Source organism: Nuphar pumila, chromosome 8 (genome assembly GCF_984573655.1).
Source record: "Nuphar pumila chromosome 8, dmNupPumi1.hap1.1, whole genome shotgun sequence".
Classification (NCBI taxonomy): domain Eukaryota; kingdom Viridiplantae; phylum Streptophyta; class Magnoliopsida; order Nymphaeales; family Nymphaeaceae; genus Nuphar; species Nuphar pumila.
The window spans coordinates 74,493,181-74,508,054 of record NC_143256.1 but is presented as its reverse complement, the minus strand read 5'-3'; positions in this window follow the sequence as shown (position 1 = coordinate 74,508,054).

Genomic DNA, 14,874 nt, shown 5'->3' with positions numbered 1-14,874 from the left:
TTCAGCAGGTATATCTTTGGATATTCAACAGGTATCCAGTGCATTTCATAAACCTGGATTTTAATGAGTAGTAAGAGATGATGCTAATTGGGCAAGCCATGAATAGAGGTGATTCATATGAAAATCATGCAGCGCCCCTTTATGATGAAGATGATATTTAACTAAAAAAAAAAACAGATTAACCTCTTATACTAGAGAAATGAACCAGGATTTGGTTTACTTTCAACAAATCATATCTGAAATCACTCTTAACAGGGGTAATTGGCAGATCACAATAGGTACTGAAACTTTGCAGAAGACTGGCATGAAAACACCTTTCCTTTTGAATTAAATTCAATCCCATTGCACGACACCAGGTCGGTACACATGAGGTGAACCCATGCTGAATGCTCTGATATACAAAAGAAGGGGAAAATGGGCTATGCTGGAGCATTGATGATGGGATCAAAATAAAAGGCATAAAATGAGTTAATACAACAAAAACACAAAAAAAAAAACATAGAAATAAACGATGAATTTAAGCAAAACATACTAAAAATCAAAGAGAAACTCCAAATATGTTGGGACCAGACATCCCGTTAATGTTTCACAACGTATGTATATCGGTGTTTGCCATATACAAAACCAATCTTACATGGGTGCTAAAATGGCGGTCATTAAAAAAAAGGGAAGAAGAAAAAGAAGAGAGAAAAGAAAAACGAAAAGAAGAAAGGGAAAAAAAAAGGGGGAAGAAGAGAGGAGTCCTTACCGTGATCCTGTTGCGGGTGAGATGGTTCTTCTCAGCCCTTCCCTACCTCACGGTGTTTTTCCCGATTAATCAAGGAGAAGACCAGGGGAAGACAACAGTGAAAAGGGAGAAAGAAGGATCGAAGGCTTGATCCAGAGGAGGGGCTTCTGGAGGGCGTTGATGGATGGGTTACTCATTCGCAAGGATTCTGAAGGAGGGAGGAGGCTCTACTGCGGGATTCCCTTTGGAGAACTAGAGGAGGAAGGAAAAAAAGGTGTATGCGAGAAAGGTGGGTGTGAGGGTGAAGAACGGTTGAGAAGAAGGAAGAAGGTGCGGGGGTGAAGAGGCGATGCCTTCCCCTCTTCCCCCTGCAAGCTTTTATAAAAAAGGGGAAGAAGTTTCAAGAGAGGCTATTTTCGAAAACCATAAAATTTTTTAATGAAAATCAAAAGGGACGGCTGTTTTAGAAAAAATTGCAAAAAGAGGGTTTTACTAAAATGTTTTTTTTTTTTTTGTAAAAAGAGGCTTACTTGATCAATTTTTATATTTTTTTCTATTTTTTATCTTTTGTTTTGCTCTTTTTCTTCATTTTATATATAAAGCTATGAAACTAAAAAAGTAAGGGATTTAAAAATCATTTTAGAATTTTTCAAAAATATTTACAAAGGGAAGGGTTTTTTCTGAGAAATTTGGGTTTGATTTCTTCAGAAAATGGGTTTGGACCCAAGTGTTGAGAAAATATTCGAGTTTTAAGCCTCAAATCGATAAATATAACATGATGGATCCAAACGGATACCAGATGGATTGTCTGAGCCTCTCAAAAGGGTTATTTTGGTAATTTGAAATTTTAGTTTATAAATTTGGATAACGAGGCTCAGGTTCGGATTTAAAACATTGGGTCCGGCTTCGAAATCGAGTTTGAATATATCAACATGAAATTTAACCCGAAAGATCTGAAGAATAATTGAAATTTGGCTTTGATTTTCTCAGAAGATGGAGCCAGCGACAGAAAGGTCATTTTTTACCAAACTTTGAAAAATTTGGGGTGTTCACAGATGCCCCTCTTTGCTACTAAGCCGGTTGAAAGCCGAGCTTAGTGGCAAAGATAACACTCCAAATTTTGAAAAATGCCCCAGTCAGCAGATCTGAACTGGGTGTGGAAGAATTATTTTGGAAACATGGCTTCTCAGGCTTAAAACCTTATCCTGAATGGTTTTGAGGAGACAAAATCCTCGAAAATGATATGATTGAGTAGAAAATGAGGAAATCGTGATGAGACTTTTGGGTGACAATCCCGAAATGGTGGAAAATCAGAATTTTGATCAGGTCTCATGGGTGAGACAAGATACTCTTTTTGGAATGATTCAGGTTTAGCCCTTAACCTGGATGGGGCGAAGATATATCAAGATGAATTGAATGAGAAAGGGAATACATGAGGACCTTGATGGGACATTTTTAAGAAAATGCCTCATGAAATGAAGCTCAAGTAAAATCCTTTCTTTGATGGATATGTAAAGCGTGGATTCCTTGATGGGAAGTGTCGTGATGGGATTGGAAGAAAAACACCTCGTCGAAACGAGACTCAGGTTTAATCCAAACCTAAGAAAAGAAGATACCTCGCGCAACAAGGTTTAGGGTTAACCCTTAACTTGAATGGGAAATCTACCATACGGATTTTTCAAATGGAGAAACCATAATGGGACCTTCGGAGTTTGGACGAACAAATACGAAAGGGGTTTTGCGAAAGGATGAAAATAGGATTCCCTAAAGCTTTGAAAATGGGAAGAAATGGGGCGTCTCATTGCTGAGACTGAAATAGCTTTTGAAATCAATGACCTCTCGCAGAAAATTTAGGTTTGATCTTTAACCTGAGTGGGAAATCAACCATACGGATTTCTCAAATGGAGAAACCATAATGGGACCTTCGGAATTTGGATGAACAAGTCCGAAAGGGGTTTTTGCGGAAGGAAAAAAATAGAATTCCCTAAAGCTTTGAAAAGGGGACGAAATGGGGTGTCTCACTGCTGAGACTGAAATTGCTTTTGAAATGAATGACCTCTCGCAGAAGGTTCAGGTTTGACCCTTAACCTTAGTGGGGAAATCTACCATACGGATTTCTCAAATGGAGAAACCATGATGGGACCTTCAGAGTTTGAACGAACAAATCCGAAAAGGGTTTTTGCGAAAGAAGGAAAATCGGGTTCCCTAAAGCTTTGAAAAGAGAAATAAATTGGGTGTTTCATTACTGAGACTAAATATAGCTTTTGAAATCAATGACCTCTCGCAGAAGGTTCAGGTTTGACCCTTAACCTGAGTGAGAATCTACCATACGGATTTCTCAATGAGAAAACCGTGATGGGACAGGAAGAGATACTTCAACTAAATGAGACAACTCTTCTGGAAGATATAAACAACGCTAGGTTGCATCAAAATGAATATTGAATGTTTATTTCATTCTTGGAATAGCTAGAAAATTTTGCCAATAAGATAAAATTATAGCTGATTCAAACGCTTGGAAATATGCACGTATGTGCAAAGATATTCCTTCTTTTACTTAGAGTATTTCCTCCAATGAGGTTAACTCCTCAGTTCTAAGAGTCAAATTCAAAATTTTAGCGCTAATGATTTTCTTCAAGGAAGCTATCCATTTCCCTGATATGAGAAGAGAAGAAATATTCTTAATTTCATAAAAACAAGTAGTGAGAAGATATTGATAAAAGAATTTTGCATGAGAAAAGATGACTTCTGGCAACTTTGGCAGTTTGATATCTGAGTGTTTTCCCACGATGATCTTTTTGCACTCTTTTTAAGTCATCGCACTTTTCTCGAGTTTTTAACATCATCCTTCATTTGGATGTGTCCTGACTTTTCTCTCTTTTTCAGGGAAGGGTACATCACAAACTCCTTCATCTTGGAGATGTTTCGATTCTTCTTTTTATCTCAGGAATTCTATTGATGACTTTGGCTCAAAAAGGTCTTTAGATGATAATAGAAATCAAATATCTTTTAGGGTTTGTTGGTAGGTTTATCACACTCGCCTTCATCTCGATGGTGATCTGAACTTTCCCTGGAAGGATCCTTCACAAACTCCTTCATCTCGGAGATGATCCAAATCTTCTTTGGCCCTAGGGGTCTAACTCACATATTCGTCTTCATCTTGACGACAATTAAGAGATCCCTTTTGCGGATATTTGATTGCAACTTTAAATAAATGTGAAGACATGGATTGAGTGGATTCTTTTTGTAGCTCAAGATATGTCAACTGCCTGATTGCCAGAAAAGTCGTCTTAAAACATGCGCCATAGCCATGATCAATATCAATTTGCTTTTGGCTTTTCAACATCATTGAAGATTTCTTTTACTAATCATATCGAGGACATTTCTTACATCCTTTTGGTTGATCAACAGGAAAAGATTTGAATTTTACCTCTTTTCGCAAAAAGTTTCACCTTTTTGGAAAGAAATACTAGAGGTAATCTGAGGAATTTCTTTTGTGTAGTAAGAATATTTGGAATAAATGTTTTTAGCAAATTGGCATAATGTTCCAGAATTCTGTTGTGAAATAATCTCTCAATATGGATTTTGATGAGACCTTGAGTCGAATCTTTGATTTTGGAAATATATGACCAGCAAAAGCTGGAACCTTTGAAATACATGACTAGCAGAAGCTGAAACGTTTGAAATACATGACCAGCGAAAGCTGGAACATTTGAAATACATGACCAACAAAAGCTGGAATGTTTGAAATACCTGACCAGAAAAAGCTGGAACGTTTTAAAATACCTGACCAGCAAAAGCTGGAACGTTTTGAAATACCTGACCAGCAAAAGCTGGAACGTTTGAAATACCTGACAAGCAAAAGCTGGAACGTTTGAAATACCTGACCAACAAAAAGCTGGAACGTTTGAAATACCTGACCAGCAAAAGCTGGATCTTTTTTTGGAAATACATGACCAGCAGAAGCTGGAACCTTTGGAAATACATGACCAACGAAAGTTGAATCTTTTGGAAATACATCAAATTTTGGGAAGTTTAAGTCAAAAACTTGAATTTTGTAGAAGGAAGGACTTTAATCAGAAGACTGATTTTAGAAAGTTACCAGTGCAAGAACCAGATTTTCCAAATGAGCTCAACATATGATTGAAAAGTTTGAGAAATAACTAGTGCGAGGACTGGGTTGTGAAGATGAGCTAGATTGGAAAGTAAAATTTGATGAAAAATTCGGAATTCAATGGACCATCACATCCTAACTTATGTGGTCTGTTTTCAGGATTTATTCCCTTATCCTGAACGGGGAAGGAAGGAAAGAAATACCTCGTTAGCAGGAGGCATCAGGTTTATCCCTTAACCTGAACGGGAAGGAGGGAAAGAATAAACCTGAGTCTTGAAATTTTGAAATGGACTAGCCGGAAGGCTGGATTTTGGAAGAAGGTCCCGCCTGGCAATTGGGCTTTTTTAAAAAAGAAGAGAGTCCAAGTTGGGACTCGTGTATTTTTAAAGGAAGATGAAATAAAAGGGGAGAACCCGAGTCGGAACCCGGATGTTCGAGATAAAAGATAAGAGAGAGATTTTTTGGAAAACTCAAATTCTTGACTCAACGATTGGTTCCAACATGAGCATTGGATTTAAAAGGAAGTCCTAGTCGGAACTCGGAACTTCAAACAAAATAATAGAGGGAAAAACTCGAGTGGGAACTCGGATCTTCAAATCAGAAGATAAAAGAGGATTTTTAAAAATTTTAAACTTCGACGCAACGATTGGTTCCAATGTGAGCATTGGATTCAAAAGGAAGTCCTAGTTGGAACTCAGAACTTCAAACGAAATAATAGAGGGAAAAACCCGAGTTGGAACTCAAATCTTTAGAAAATAAAAGAGAAACCCGAGTTTTGAAAACTCGAATTTCTAAAGAAATGATTGATGCCAACGCGAGCATTGGATCCAAAAGGAGAAGCCTAAGTCGAAACTCAGATTTTTGACAGAAAGTTTTAATCAGGATTGAGTTTTGAAAATTTGTCAGTGCGAGGACCGGATCTAGGATTGAGAATGACCAGCTCGAGGACTGAATTTATTTGCATGTGATCTGATTGCCCCCTTATCTTAATTGGGGAGGAAATAAAATTTGAAAAATAACTGACGAGAAGAGATAGAAATTGATGGAATAATTGACAAAAGAGGAGAATCAAGGAAATTTTATGGGAATTATCTTTGTAACAGAATTCTCACAGGTAGCATTATTGCTCCTATGAGTGGTTTCAGGATTATCCCTTATCCTGAATGGGAAGGGAAATTAATAAAAGGCTTGATAAAAAAAAAGAATCAACAAAATTTGAAAAAGAAAAATAAAACTGATAAAATTGGATAAAGAAAAAGATTTCGCAGAGATTAATGAAGCTTTAAAAGAGGAAGAAAGACATTCAGGACGATCCCTTATCTTGAAGCAAGAAGGACCTCGTAGGATGAGGTTTCAGGTTTATCCCTTAACCTGAAGAGGGGGGGGGGGAAAGAAGAAGGAAAAAGAAATACCTCATGGGAAAGAGGCATCGGGTTTATCCCTTAACCTGAAAGGGAAATTTTTGAAATAAGAATGAATAAATAAAATTTAACGAAATTTGATAAAGATGAATACAACTGATAAGACTGAAAGAGGATTTGACAAGCGAAAATTTGAAAAAAGTTTTAAGAAAAAGAGTTTGATCCTGCCTGCATGTGGGATCTTTAAAGCGAGAGAAGAATAAGAGAAAATCATTTTTGGAAAGAAAGATTAACCGCGAGAGCTGATCTTTGAAAAGGGATCATTCACGAGAGATCATCATGAGGGTTAATTTTTTGAAGCAATGATTTGGAAACCTAATTTTTGGAAAATATGATCGACACGAGGGTTGATCTTTGAATGCCATGGTTCGAAATCAATTTTTAGAAAAATATGATCAACACGAGGGTTGATTTTTGAATGTCATGATTTGAAATCAATTTTTAGAAAATATGATCAACACGAGGGTTGATTTTTGAATGTCATGATTCAAAATCAATTTTTAGAAAATATGATCAACACGAGGGTTGATCTTTGAAATGCAATGATTCGAAATCAATTTTTAGAAAATATGATCAACACGAGGGTTGATCTTTGAATGCAATTATTCAAAATCAATTTTTAGAAAATATGATCAACACGAGGGTTGATCTTTGAAATGCAATGATTCGAAATCAATTTTTAAAAAATAGGATCAACATAAGGGTTGATCTTTGAAATGCAATGATTCGAAATCAATTTTTAGAAAATATGATCAACACAAGGGTTGATCTTTGAATGCAATGATTCAAAATCAATTTTTAGAAAATATGATCAACACAAGGGTTGAGGAAGATTGTCATGATATCGGAGAATCAATTTGGTTTTATGCCTGGAAGATCAACTATGGAAGCTATACATCTTCTTAAACAACTTATTGAGAGAAATAGAGAGAGGAACAAAGATTTGCATATGGTTTTTATTGATTTGGAGAAGGCTTACGATAGAGTACCTAGGGACGTTCTCTGGTGGACAATGATGAAGAAAGGTGTTTCTCTCAAGTACATTAGTATAATTAAAGATATGTATGAAGGAGTAGTAACCAATATCCGCACTTGTGGAGGGGTGACAACCAATTTTCCTATAACGGTTGGGTTACATCAAGGATCTGCTTTAAGCCCTTTCCTATTTGCTATAGTGATGGATGAGCTTACGAGATCAATTCAAGAAAATGTGCCATGGTGTATGTTGTTTGCTGATGATATTGTTTTGATTGATGAGTCTAGAGTTGGGGTTAATGCTAAGTTAGAATTATGGAGACAGACATTGGAAGCAAGAGGTTTTAAGTTGAGTAAGAGTAAGACAGAATACATGGAATGTCGATTTAGTAAGCAACGAAGTAGTGATGAGAGTGTAGTGAAGCTTGGTGAGCACGAAATACCGGTGGATGATTCTTTCAAATATTTGGGATCTATCATTCAAAAGTATGGAGAAATTGATGGAGATGTAAATCATAGGATAAAGGTTGGGTGGATGAAATGGAAGAGTGCAACTGGAGTGTTGTGCGATCGTAGAATGACATTGCGGTTGAAGGGAAAGTTTTATAAGACGACTATTAGGCCCGCTTTACTATATAGTACGGAATGTTGGGCTGCCAAGAGACATCATATTCATAAAATGAGTGTAGCTGAGATGCGTTTGCTGAGATGGATGTGTGGAAATACAATAAAAGATAAGATTCAGAACGAGGAGATACGTAAGAAGGTAGGTGTTGCACCCATTGAAACTAAGATGAGAGAGAATAGTTTACGGTGGTTTGGACATATTCAACGAAGGCCTAATGATGCTCCAGTTAGAAGGATGGAGAAATGGGAAAATATATTAGTTAAAAGAGGTCGAGGTAGGCCTAGGAAGACATGGATGGAGGTGATGAGAAAGGATATGAATGCTTTGAACCTCACCGAGGACATGGCATTGGATAGAAATGAATTGAGGAGAAGGATTCATGTGGAAGACCCATAATAATTTTCTTTGTTGGTTCATATCGCCGACCCCAATTGTTTTGGGATGAAGGCGTAGTTGTTGTTGTTGTTGTATGATCAACAGAAGGGTTGATCCTTGAATGCCATGGTCCAAAATTAATTTTTAGAAAATATGATTAACACGAGAGTTGATCCTTGAATGTGATGATTTGAAAAACCAATTTTCAGAAAATATGATCAACACAAGGGTTGATCCTTGACTGTGATGATTTGAAAACCAATTTTCAGAAAATATGATCAACACAAGGGTTGATCTTTGAATGTGATGATTTGAAAAACCTATTTTCAGAAAATATGATCAACACAAGGGTTGATCCTTGACTGTGGTGATCTGAAAAACCAATTTTCAGAAAATATGATCAACACAAGGGTTGATCCTTGAATGTGATAATTTGAAAAAATCAATTTTCAAAAAATATGATCAACACAAGGGCTGATCCTTGAATGTGATGATTTGAAAAACCAATTTTTGAAAAATATGATCAACACAAGGGTTGATCCTTGAATGTGATGATTTGAAAAACCAATTTTTGGAAAATATGATCAACACAAGGGTTGATCTTTGAAAAAGGTTGGACTAAAATATGAAAAATTTTCATGATTTTTGAAAGACCCTCATAGGTAATATCATTTCTCTCATGAATGATGTCAAGATTGTCCTACATTTTGAAAAAGAAAAGGAATTTAATGCTCTAATATGAAAAAAAGAAGGGAATATCAAAGATATAAAGAAAATTGATATTTCATCGATAAGCAAAGGTAGATTAACAAAACTGAATATTTACAAGTACTTTAACCAAAACAAGTCACAAAAGACTGGGCTGACTTGCTCCTATAAAGTGACTGAAAAAAAAGGGATGAAGTCGAACAACTTGTGGCATTCTCAATTCTCTGAGTGGTCTGGAAAAGGTTCGGTTAGAACTGCAGGCTTCTCCTCCCCTTCCTCTGGCACCAGAAGCTCTTTGTCAATGTAGTCTTGCACAATATTTTTGAGGACGAAACAACGTTCCGTGTCATGCCCCCTCGCTCGATGAAACTTGCAAAAGCGATCCTTCCATTTCCCCTTGGTGACAGAGGGATCATCCTGCTTTGGGAGTTTCATCATCTATTTTGCAAGCAGGTATTGTAGAACTTCTTCGATTGGCTGACCTAGAGGGGTAAGCTTGCGATCATAACCCCAACCCTCATGCTTTGCTTTCTTCGGCTTACTTGACTTCTGCTGAGTACTGACCCCTGCCTAGTAGCTAGACTGAGCTTGCATGGTTAGAAGATCTGGATGCTTTTCTTCTTCGCTTTCGACAAAGAGATTATTATCAAGGCAGTCTTAAACTATATTCTTGAAGACAAAGCAATGCTCAGTGTCATGCCCCGTTGCCCTATAGAACCTGCAGAATTGGTCTATATATTTTTCCATGACTGTGGAAGGGCTGGTGGCCTTTGGGAGCCTAACTAATCCGCTAGACAACATGTATTCGAGGACTTTGTCGAGCGGCTCATCTAAAGAAGTGAAATCTCGATCCCTGCTCCAATCTTTGTGCTTTGGTCCTTCTTGCTTCTTGCCTTTTTGCTGAGGACTGTATTGCAGAAGTCTGTCATGGTTTTCACAACATTTCCCAATCTGGCTTTTATACTCTCCCAAGTTGCTGCCCTGGTTGCCTTGGTAGCTGCCCCTGCTGGCTTTAGAGTTTCCTGCACTGATATTGCTGCGTTCATTTATGGGGAAGGTGATAGGTGCCTCTCCTTTGGTGGGAGCTTTTCCGCAACTGGCTTCAGCTTGCTCGGATAATATCTCAAGCATCATCTTCTTGAATAATCGATATATCGTGGGATCGATCTCACTCTTGTTGTTCTGAACTCCCTCTATGATAGACTTTTGAGAATCCATTCCTTACTTTCTGCTTGTAACTGGGATGTTAGAGCAGTGCAATCTTTGATCTTTGCCTGACTCAACTGATAACGCCAATGCTCTCTATAGAGCAAAAATGGGGTTTTTTATAAAAGATCTAGGAAGAAATTTTAATAAAGGAGGAAATCATAATCTGAAAATGAAAATATCCCATTACGAGGGATCGGGTTGTCACCAAAATTTGTGACAACCGCATTGTTTTTCTGAAAAAGAATAAGTAAAATGTGAACAAAGATTAATTTTAAAAAGGATATATCTTGACAAAAGATATTTTATTGCAAAAGAGGGTAGGAAATAAAATATATTGAAGAAATAGAGAAGAATTTTGAAAGTAGATGACAAAGATTTTTAAAATTTGAAGAATTTGCATACATGATCAAAGAATTAGAAGAAATTAGGAGAAGAAAAATACACCTGGGTTCTAAAAGCAAAGAGAAAATTTTGAATAATATATACCTAGGGTTTCAGAAAAAAATATATATATAAAATATCATACAATCACAGATGTACAAACAAAGTTGCACAAGCAGCATTCCCTAAAGCTGACTCTGAATGCAATATTTTGAAATGGCTTATAGGACCTTAATCCTAACTCTAGGGTTCAAAACATCTGATTCCCATCAAGATATGCCGATATACCCAAGCCGAAGCTCGAAGTACATGGCATAGAAATATTTCTCTGTTTCTAAGGTAATGGTTTCCCAACATCCTTGAGCACCTACCGATATACCTCAAACTATGGCCCTTAGGTACGTGGTAGGGGGGCGCGAACCCGAATAAGTTGTCCAGTTGTGAGGCTCTCTCCCGAACTATGGTTCAGTGAGACAACCCAGCAACGTGAAGACCGGGACAATATATAGGTAGGGATGTTTTTGAAAACATGTTCAACATGCAATATAAAAAAAAATCAGAAGACTCTAATGCAAGTCCTAAAGAGATAGATTAAAATGAAAAAGAAGCATACACTTGCATACATTTGTTTTGCATTCAATCCCTAGAATTGAGGAGAGTTGTATTTCAGACCTAAGTCTAATGTGAGCATGGGATATTCTACTCAATATGGTCTTACTAAACCATACTTAAATCCTATATGCAATGGTGTTAACTTAGGATACAGTGTAGGCTCCTAAGGTTTGCATGGAAACGAAGCTGACATTTGTAGAATAAAGACTTTAGATAATATCAAAGCAAAAGGAAAAGGCACTAAAATTTGACCCGACGAAGACGAGTCCCATCACGGTCACCAAAACTTTGATCATCGCAAAAAATTTCCTCTCTTGATATTTATCTCTCTTCCTTCTCTTTTCCTTTCCTACCTCTATTTTCTCCTTTTTGAGGGGAGAAAATAAAAGACAGAAAGAAAGAGAGAAGAGAAAAGGAAAGAAAAGAAGAGAAAATGAACTCTTTTGTGGGGTCTCACTTGACCTTAATTTTGAAGATATTTAAGAAAATAACTCGCCTCTGTTTTGAAATATTTACGGGAAAACTGGGAGACGGGATTCGCTCGTCGGTACGAGGTTCGACCGTTCCCGGCGCCTTTACCAGGGGTAATCGAACCAAGGGTCGAATTCATGCCTTTTGCTTTGCCCTAATATTACCTAAGAATTTATCCTAAGTCTAAATGCACAAAGAATCATGTTTGTGCAATGCAAAAATGTATGCTCTTTGTGAAAATAATTTGAAAATCTCCAAGTATTTCTGAGATGAATCTGATAATGGAGTGAAAAAATGGTTTCTAACTTAGAACTTAAGATTTTAAAGTTCTAAGTTTTAGAAGTAATCAGAGTTTTTGGGAAAATAAATCTAAATCTTGAGAGAAATGGTTTTGAGATAAAAAGAGAAGAAAGAAAAAATCAAAGTCATAAATGGACTTTGAATTAGGATTTTGAATCAGGATAAAGATGGAATGTGATTTTGAATTTCAGCTTTTAAAGTTTGAAATCAGATGTGAGAAATTCGAATAGAATTGATTTTGGGATTTTTGAGAATCAAGATAAACTTGGATTTTGAAATCTGGAATGAAAAAATGGAGTTAGATTTGGAGATAGAATTTGATTTTGAAATTTAGAATTCAGGACGAAATTTGAATCAAAGTTTGGATTCTAAATAGAATTGAAATCTAAGATGAGGTTGAATTCTAGATTTAGAATCCTAAATGGGAATTGGATCTGAGATCTGAGATCCAAGATGGAATTGGATCTGGATCCTAAAGATGGATTTTGGATCTGAAATCTGGGATCCAAGGTGAAGTTGGATTCTGGATCCTAGAATGGATTTTGGATCTGAAGTTTGAGATCCAAGGCAAAATTGGATTCTGGGTCCTAAAATGGATTTTGGATCTGAAGTCTAATATCCAAGGTGAAATTGAATTCTGGATCCTAAAATGGATTATGGATCTGAAGTCTGAGACACAAGGTGGAATTAGATTCTCGATCCTAAAAATGGGGATTGGATCTGAAGTCTGAGATCCAAAAAGTGGAGATTGTACTTGGAAATCTAGATCCAAGTTGGGATTAGGATCTAACTTTAGATTTGGATTCTGAAAGCCCAAATAGGACTTTTAAAGATGGATCTGGGTTTTGAAAACCCATAATTGAACTTTAAAATTTAAGAAGAATCAAGTTTTGAGATTTAGAATCAATCTCAAACTTTGATTTTGAATTTTGAAGGTAAGAAGATAGAACTTGATTTTGAAACAGAAGGTGACTTCAAAGTTTAAATTGGACTTTGAAGTTTGGATTTTGATCTGGAAATTGAAATTTGAATACAAAATGATTTTAAAATTTCAAAGTCAAATTGGACTTTGAAATTGAAATTTTGAATCTTGCAATGAGATAGAATTGAATTTGAATCTATAAATGAGATTTGATGTGAGAAATGAAGAAAAAAGAATCACTTGGAATTTTGAAAAGGAAATGTTGAAAATATGATGGAATTCTATTCTAAATGATGAATGAATTTAAATAATTTTGAAATTGGATTTGAAAATCATATTTCATTCTTAAAATGAATGTAAATAAGATTAATGATATAATACACTCCTGACTATGGTCATTGAATGTATTATATAATAATCATATCTAAATTCAAATGAAGAATCAAACATATTTTGGTGCTTTTATAGAGTTTAGAAAGAAATTAACTCTCAGTATACCCTAACTATGGCCATTGGTATACGTATTGAATCAATTTTAAACTAAACTCTGATAAAAGAGAAAAATATTTAAAGAAAACATGATGAATTTTGAAAAGGATCCAGTGTTGATCCAGTGTTATTTTATAAAAGATAAAAATGCTAAGTTTTGTTTACATCCTGACTATGGCCATTGATGTAAATCATCAACTTAGGATTAATTACCTCTTACGAAATGGTGCATGTGCCATTCGTGTTTCACCATTGTGAGATTTTGAGAAATAAAGGCAAAAAGCATGAAAATAAGCAATTTATGATATTTACAATGCTCATTCATTCTATCTAAAACAGAAAATGTAAATTCTCATTAAGATCTAATTATTACAATACATGAATTTGAATATACAACTCCAAATAATGACCTTTTCCACATATTCCCCTGCCAAAACACTTGATTAGTATGAAAATGAAAGAAAGTTGCACATATCATATGAATATCAATGGCAGAAAGGCTCATATGCCAAGATATTAATGATGGAAATAGGGAAAATGACATATGTACCAATATGCATACATATATATATACATGGTAATAGGTATGAGATATATGCAAACCCTGCAGCTTAAACATCTAAAACTTCCTAAATCTGGAATTGTAGCATTCCCTACAAACTTCTGTAAGTAGGTTCAAAACCTCTTCAGCATATAATACATCATTGTGAAAAATGATTTCAACTCCATTAGTAAATTAGAAATCAGCATTGCAACTAAAAGGGGCAGCTTTAACAGTTAAGGTAATGGAGAAAGCCTTGTGACAGTATATGCAAATGTGCAAGTTATGACAGCAAACAGGTGCTTTCATTAGTATATAAATGAGTAACCAACAGGAAGAGATATTATGGACACTCACAGAACTTCATGTGTTTGCACGAGCCCTATTATGGAAGGGATTACTTTGGACAAATGATTTCCATCAAACAATCTTTTGTGAAGCAAAGTAGTTAGTGAGAAAGGCAAGTTGAGAACATTTGATATAAAAAAAAGAAAAGGAGAATCCTGATGTTGATGCAAGTGTTTTGTGATCCCAGCTAGCTTATATGTGTATAAGCACCATTATTAAAAAAAAAAAAAAAAAAAACTGAGGTGGAATAGGAACTGAAAGTCTCTCCCTGTATAGGGGTGGTAGGCATAAAATCAGTGACAGAAGCATCAACATTATCATGTACAAGAGATTGAGGGCGTGACTGGTACCTCTTGGCCTGAGTAGCTGCAACAAGGTTCCTCATGGATGGAGAAGGTTCTGCAGCCTTTGTTTCTATTAATGAACCACCAGGTTTAAAATCTTTTCCAGATTCGATATGTTCTCTCTACAGAACATCCTTTTCAGCACTGTGCTCTGTTACAACTGCAAATCTGGGCTTATTTTCAATAGGCCTCTGCAGCCGTGAACTAGTTTTTTGGAAATTTTCATCTTTTCAGATGTGACATCTATCCTATTTCTTTGTGGACAGCACATCCACGGCCTAAACATTCCAACCAGGTTTTTTGGATGAGAAG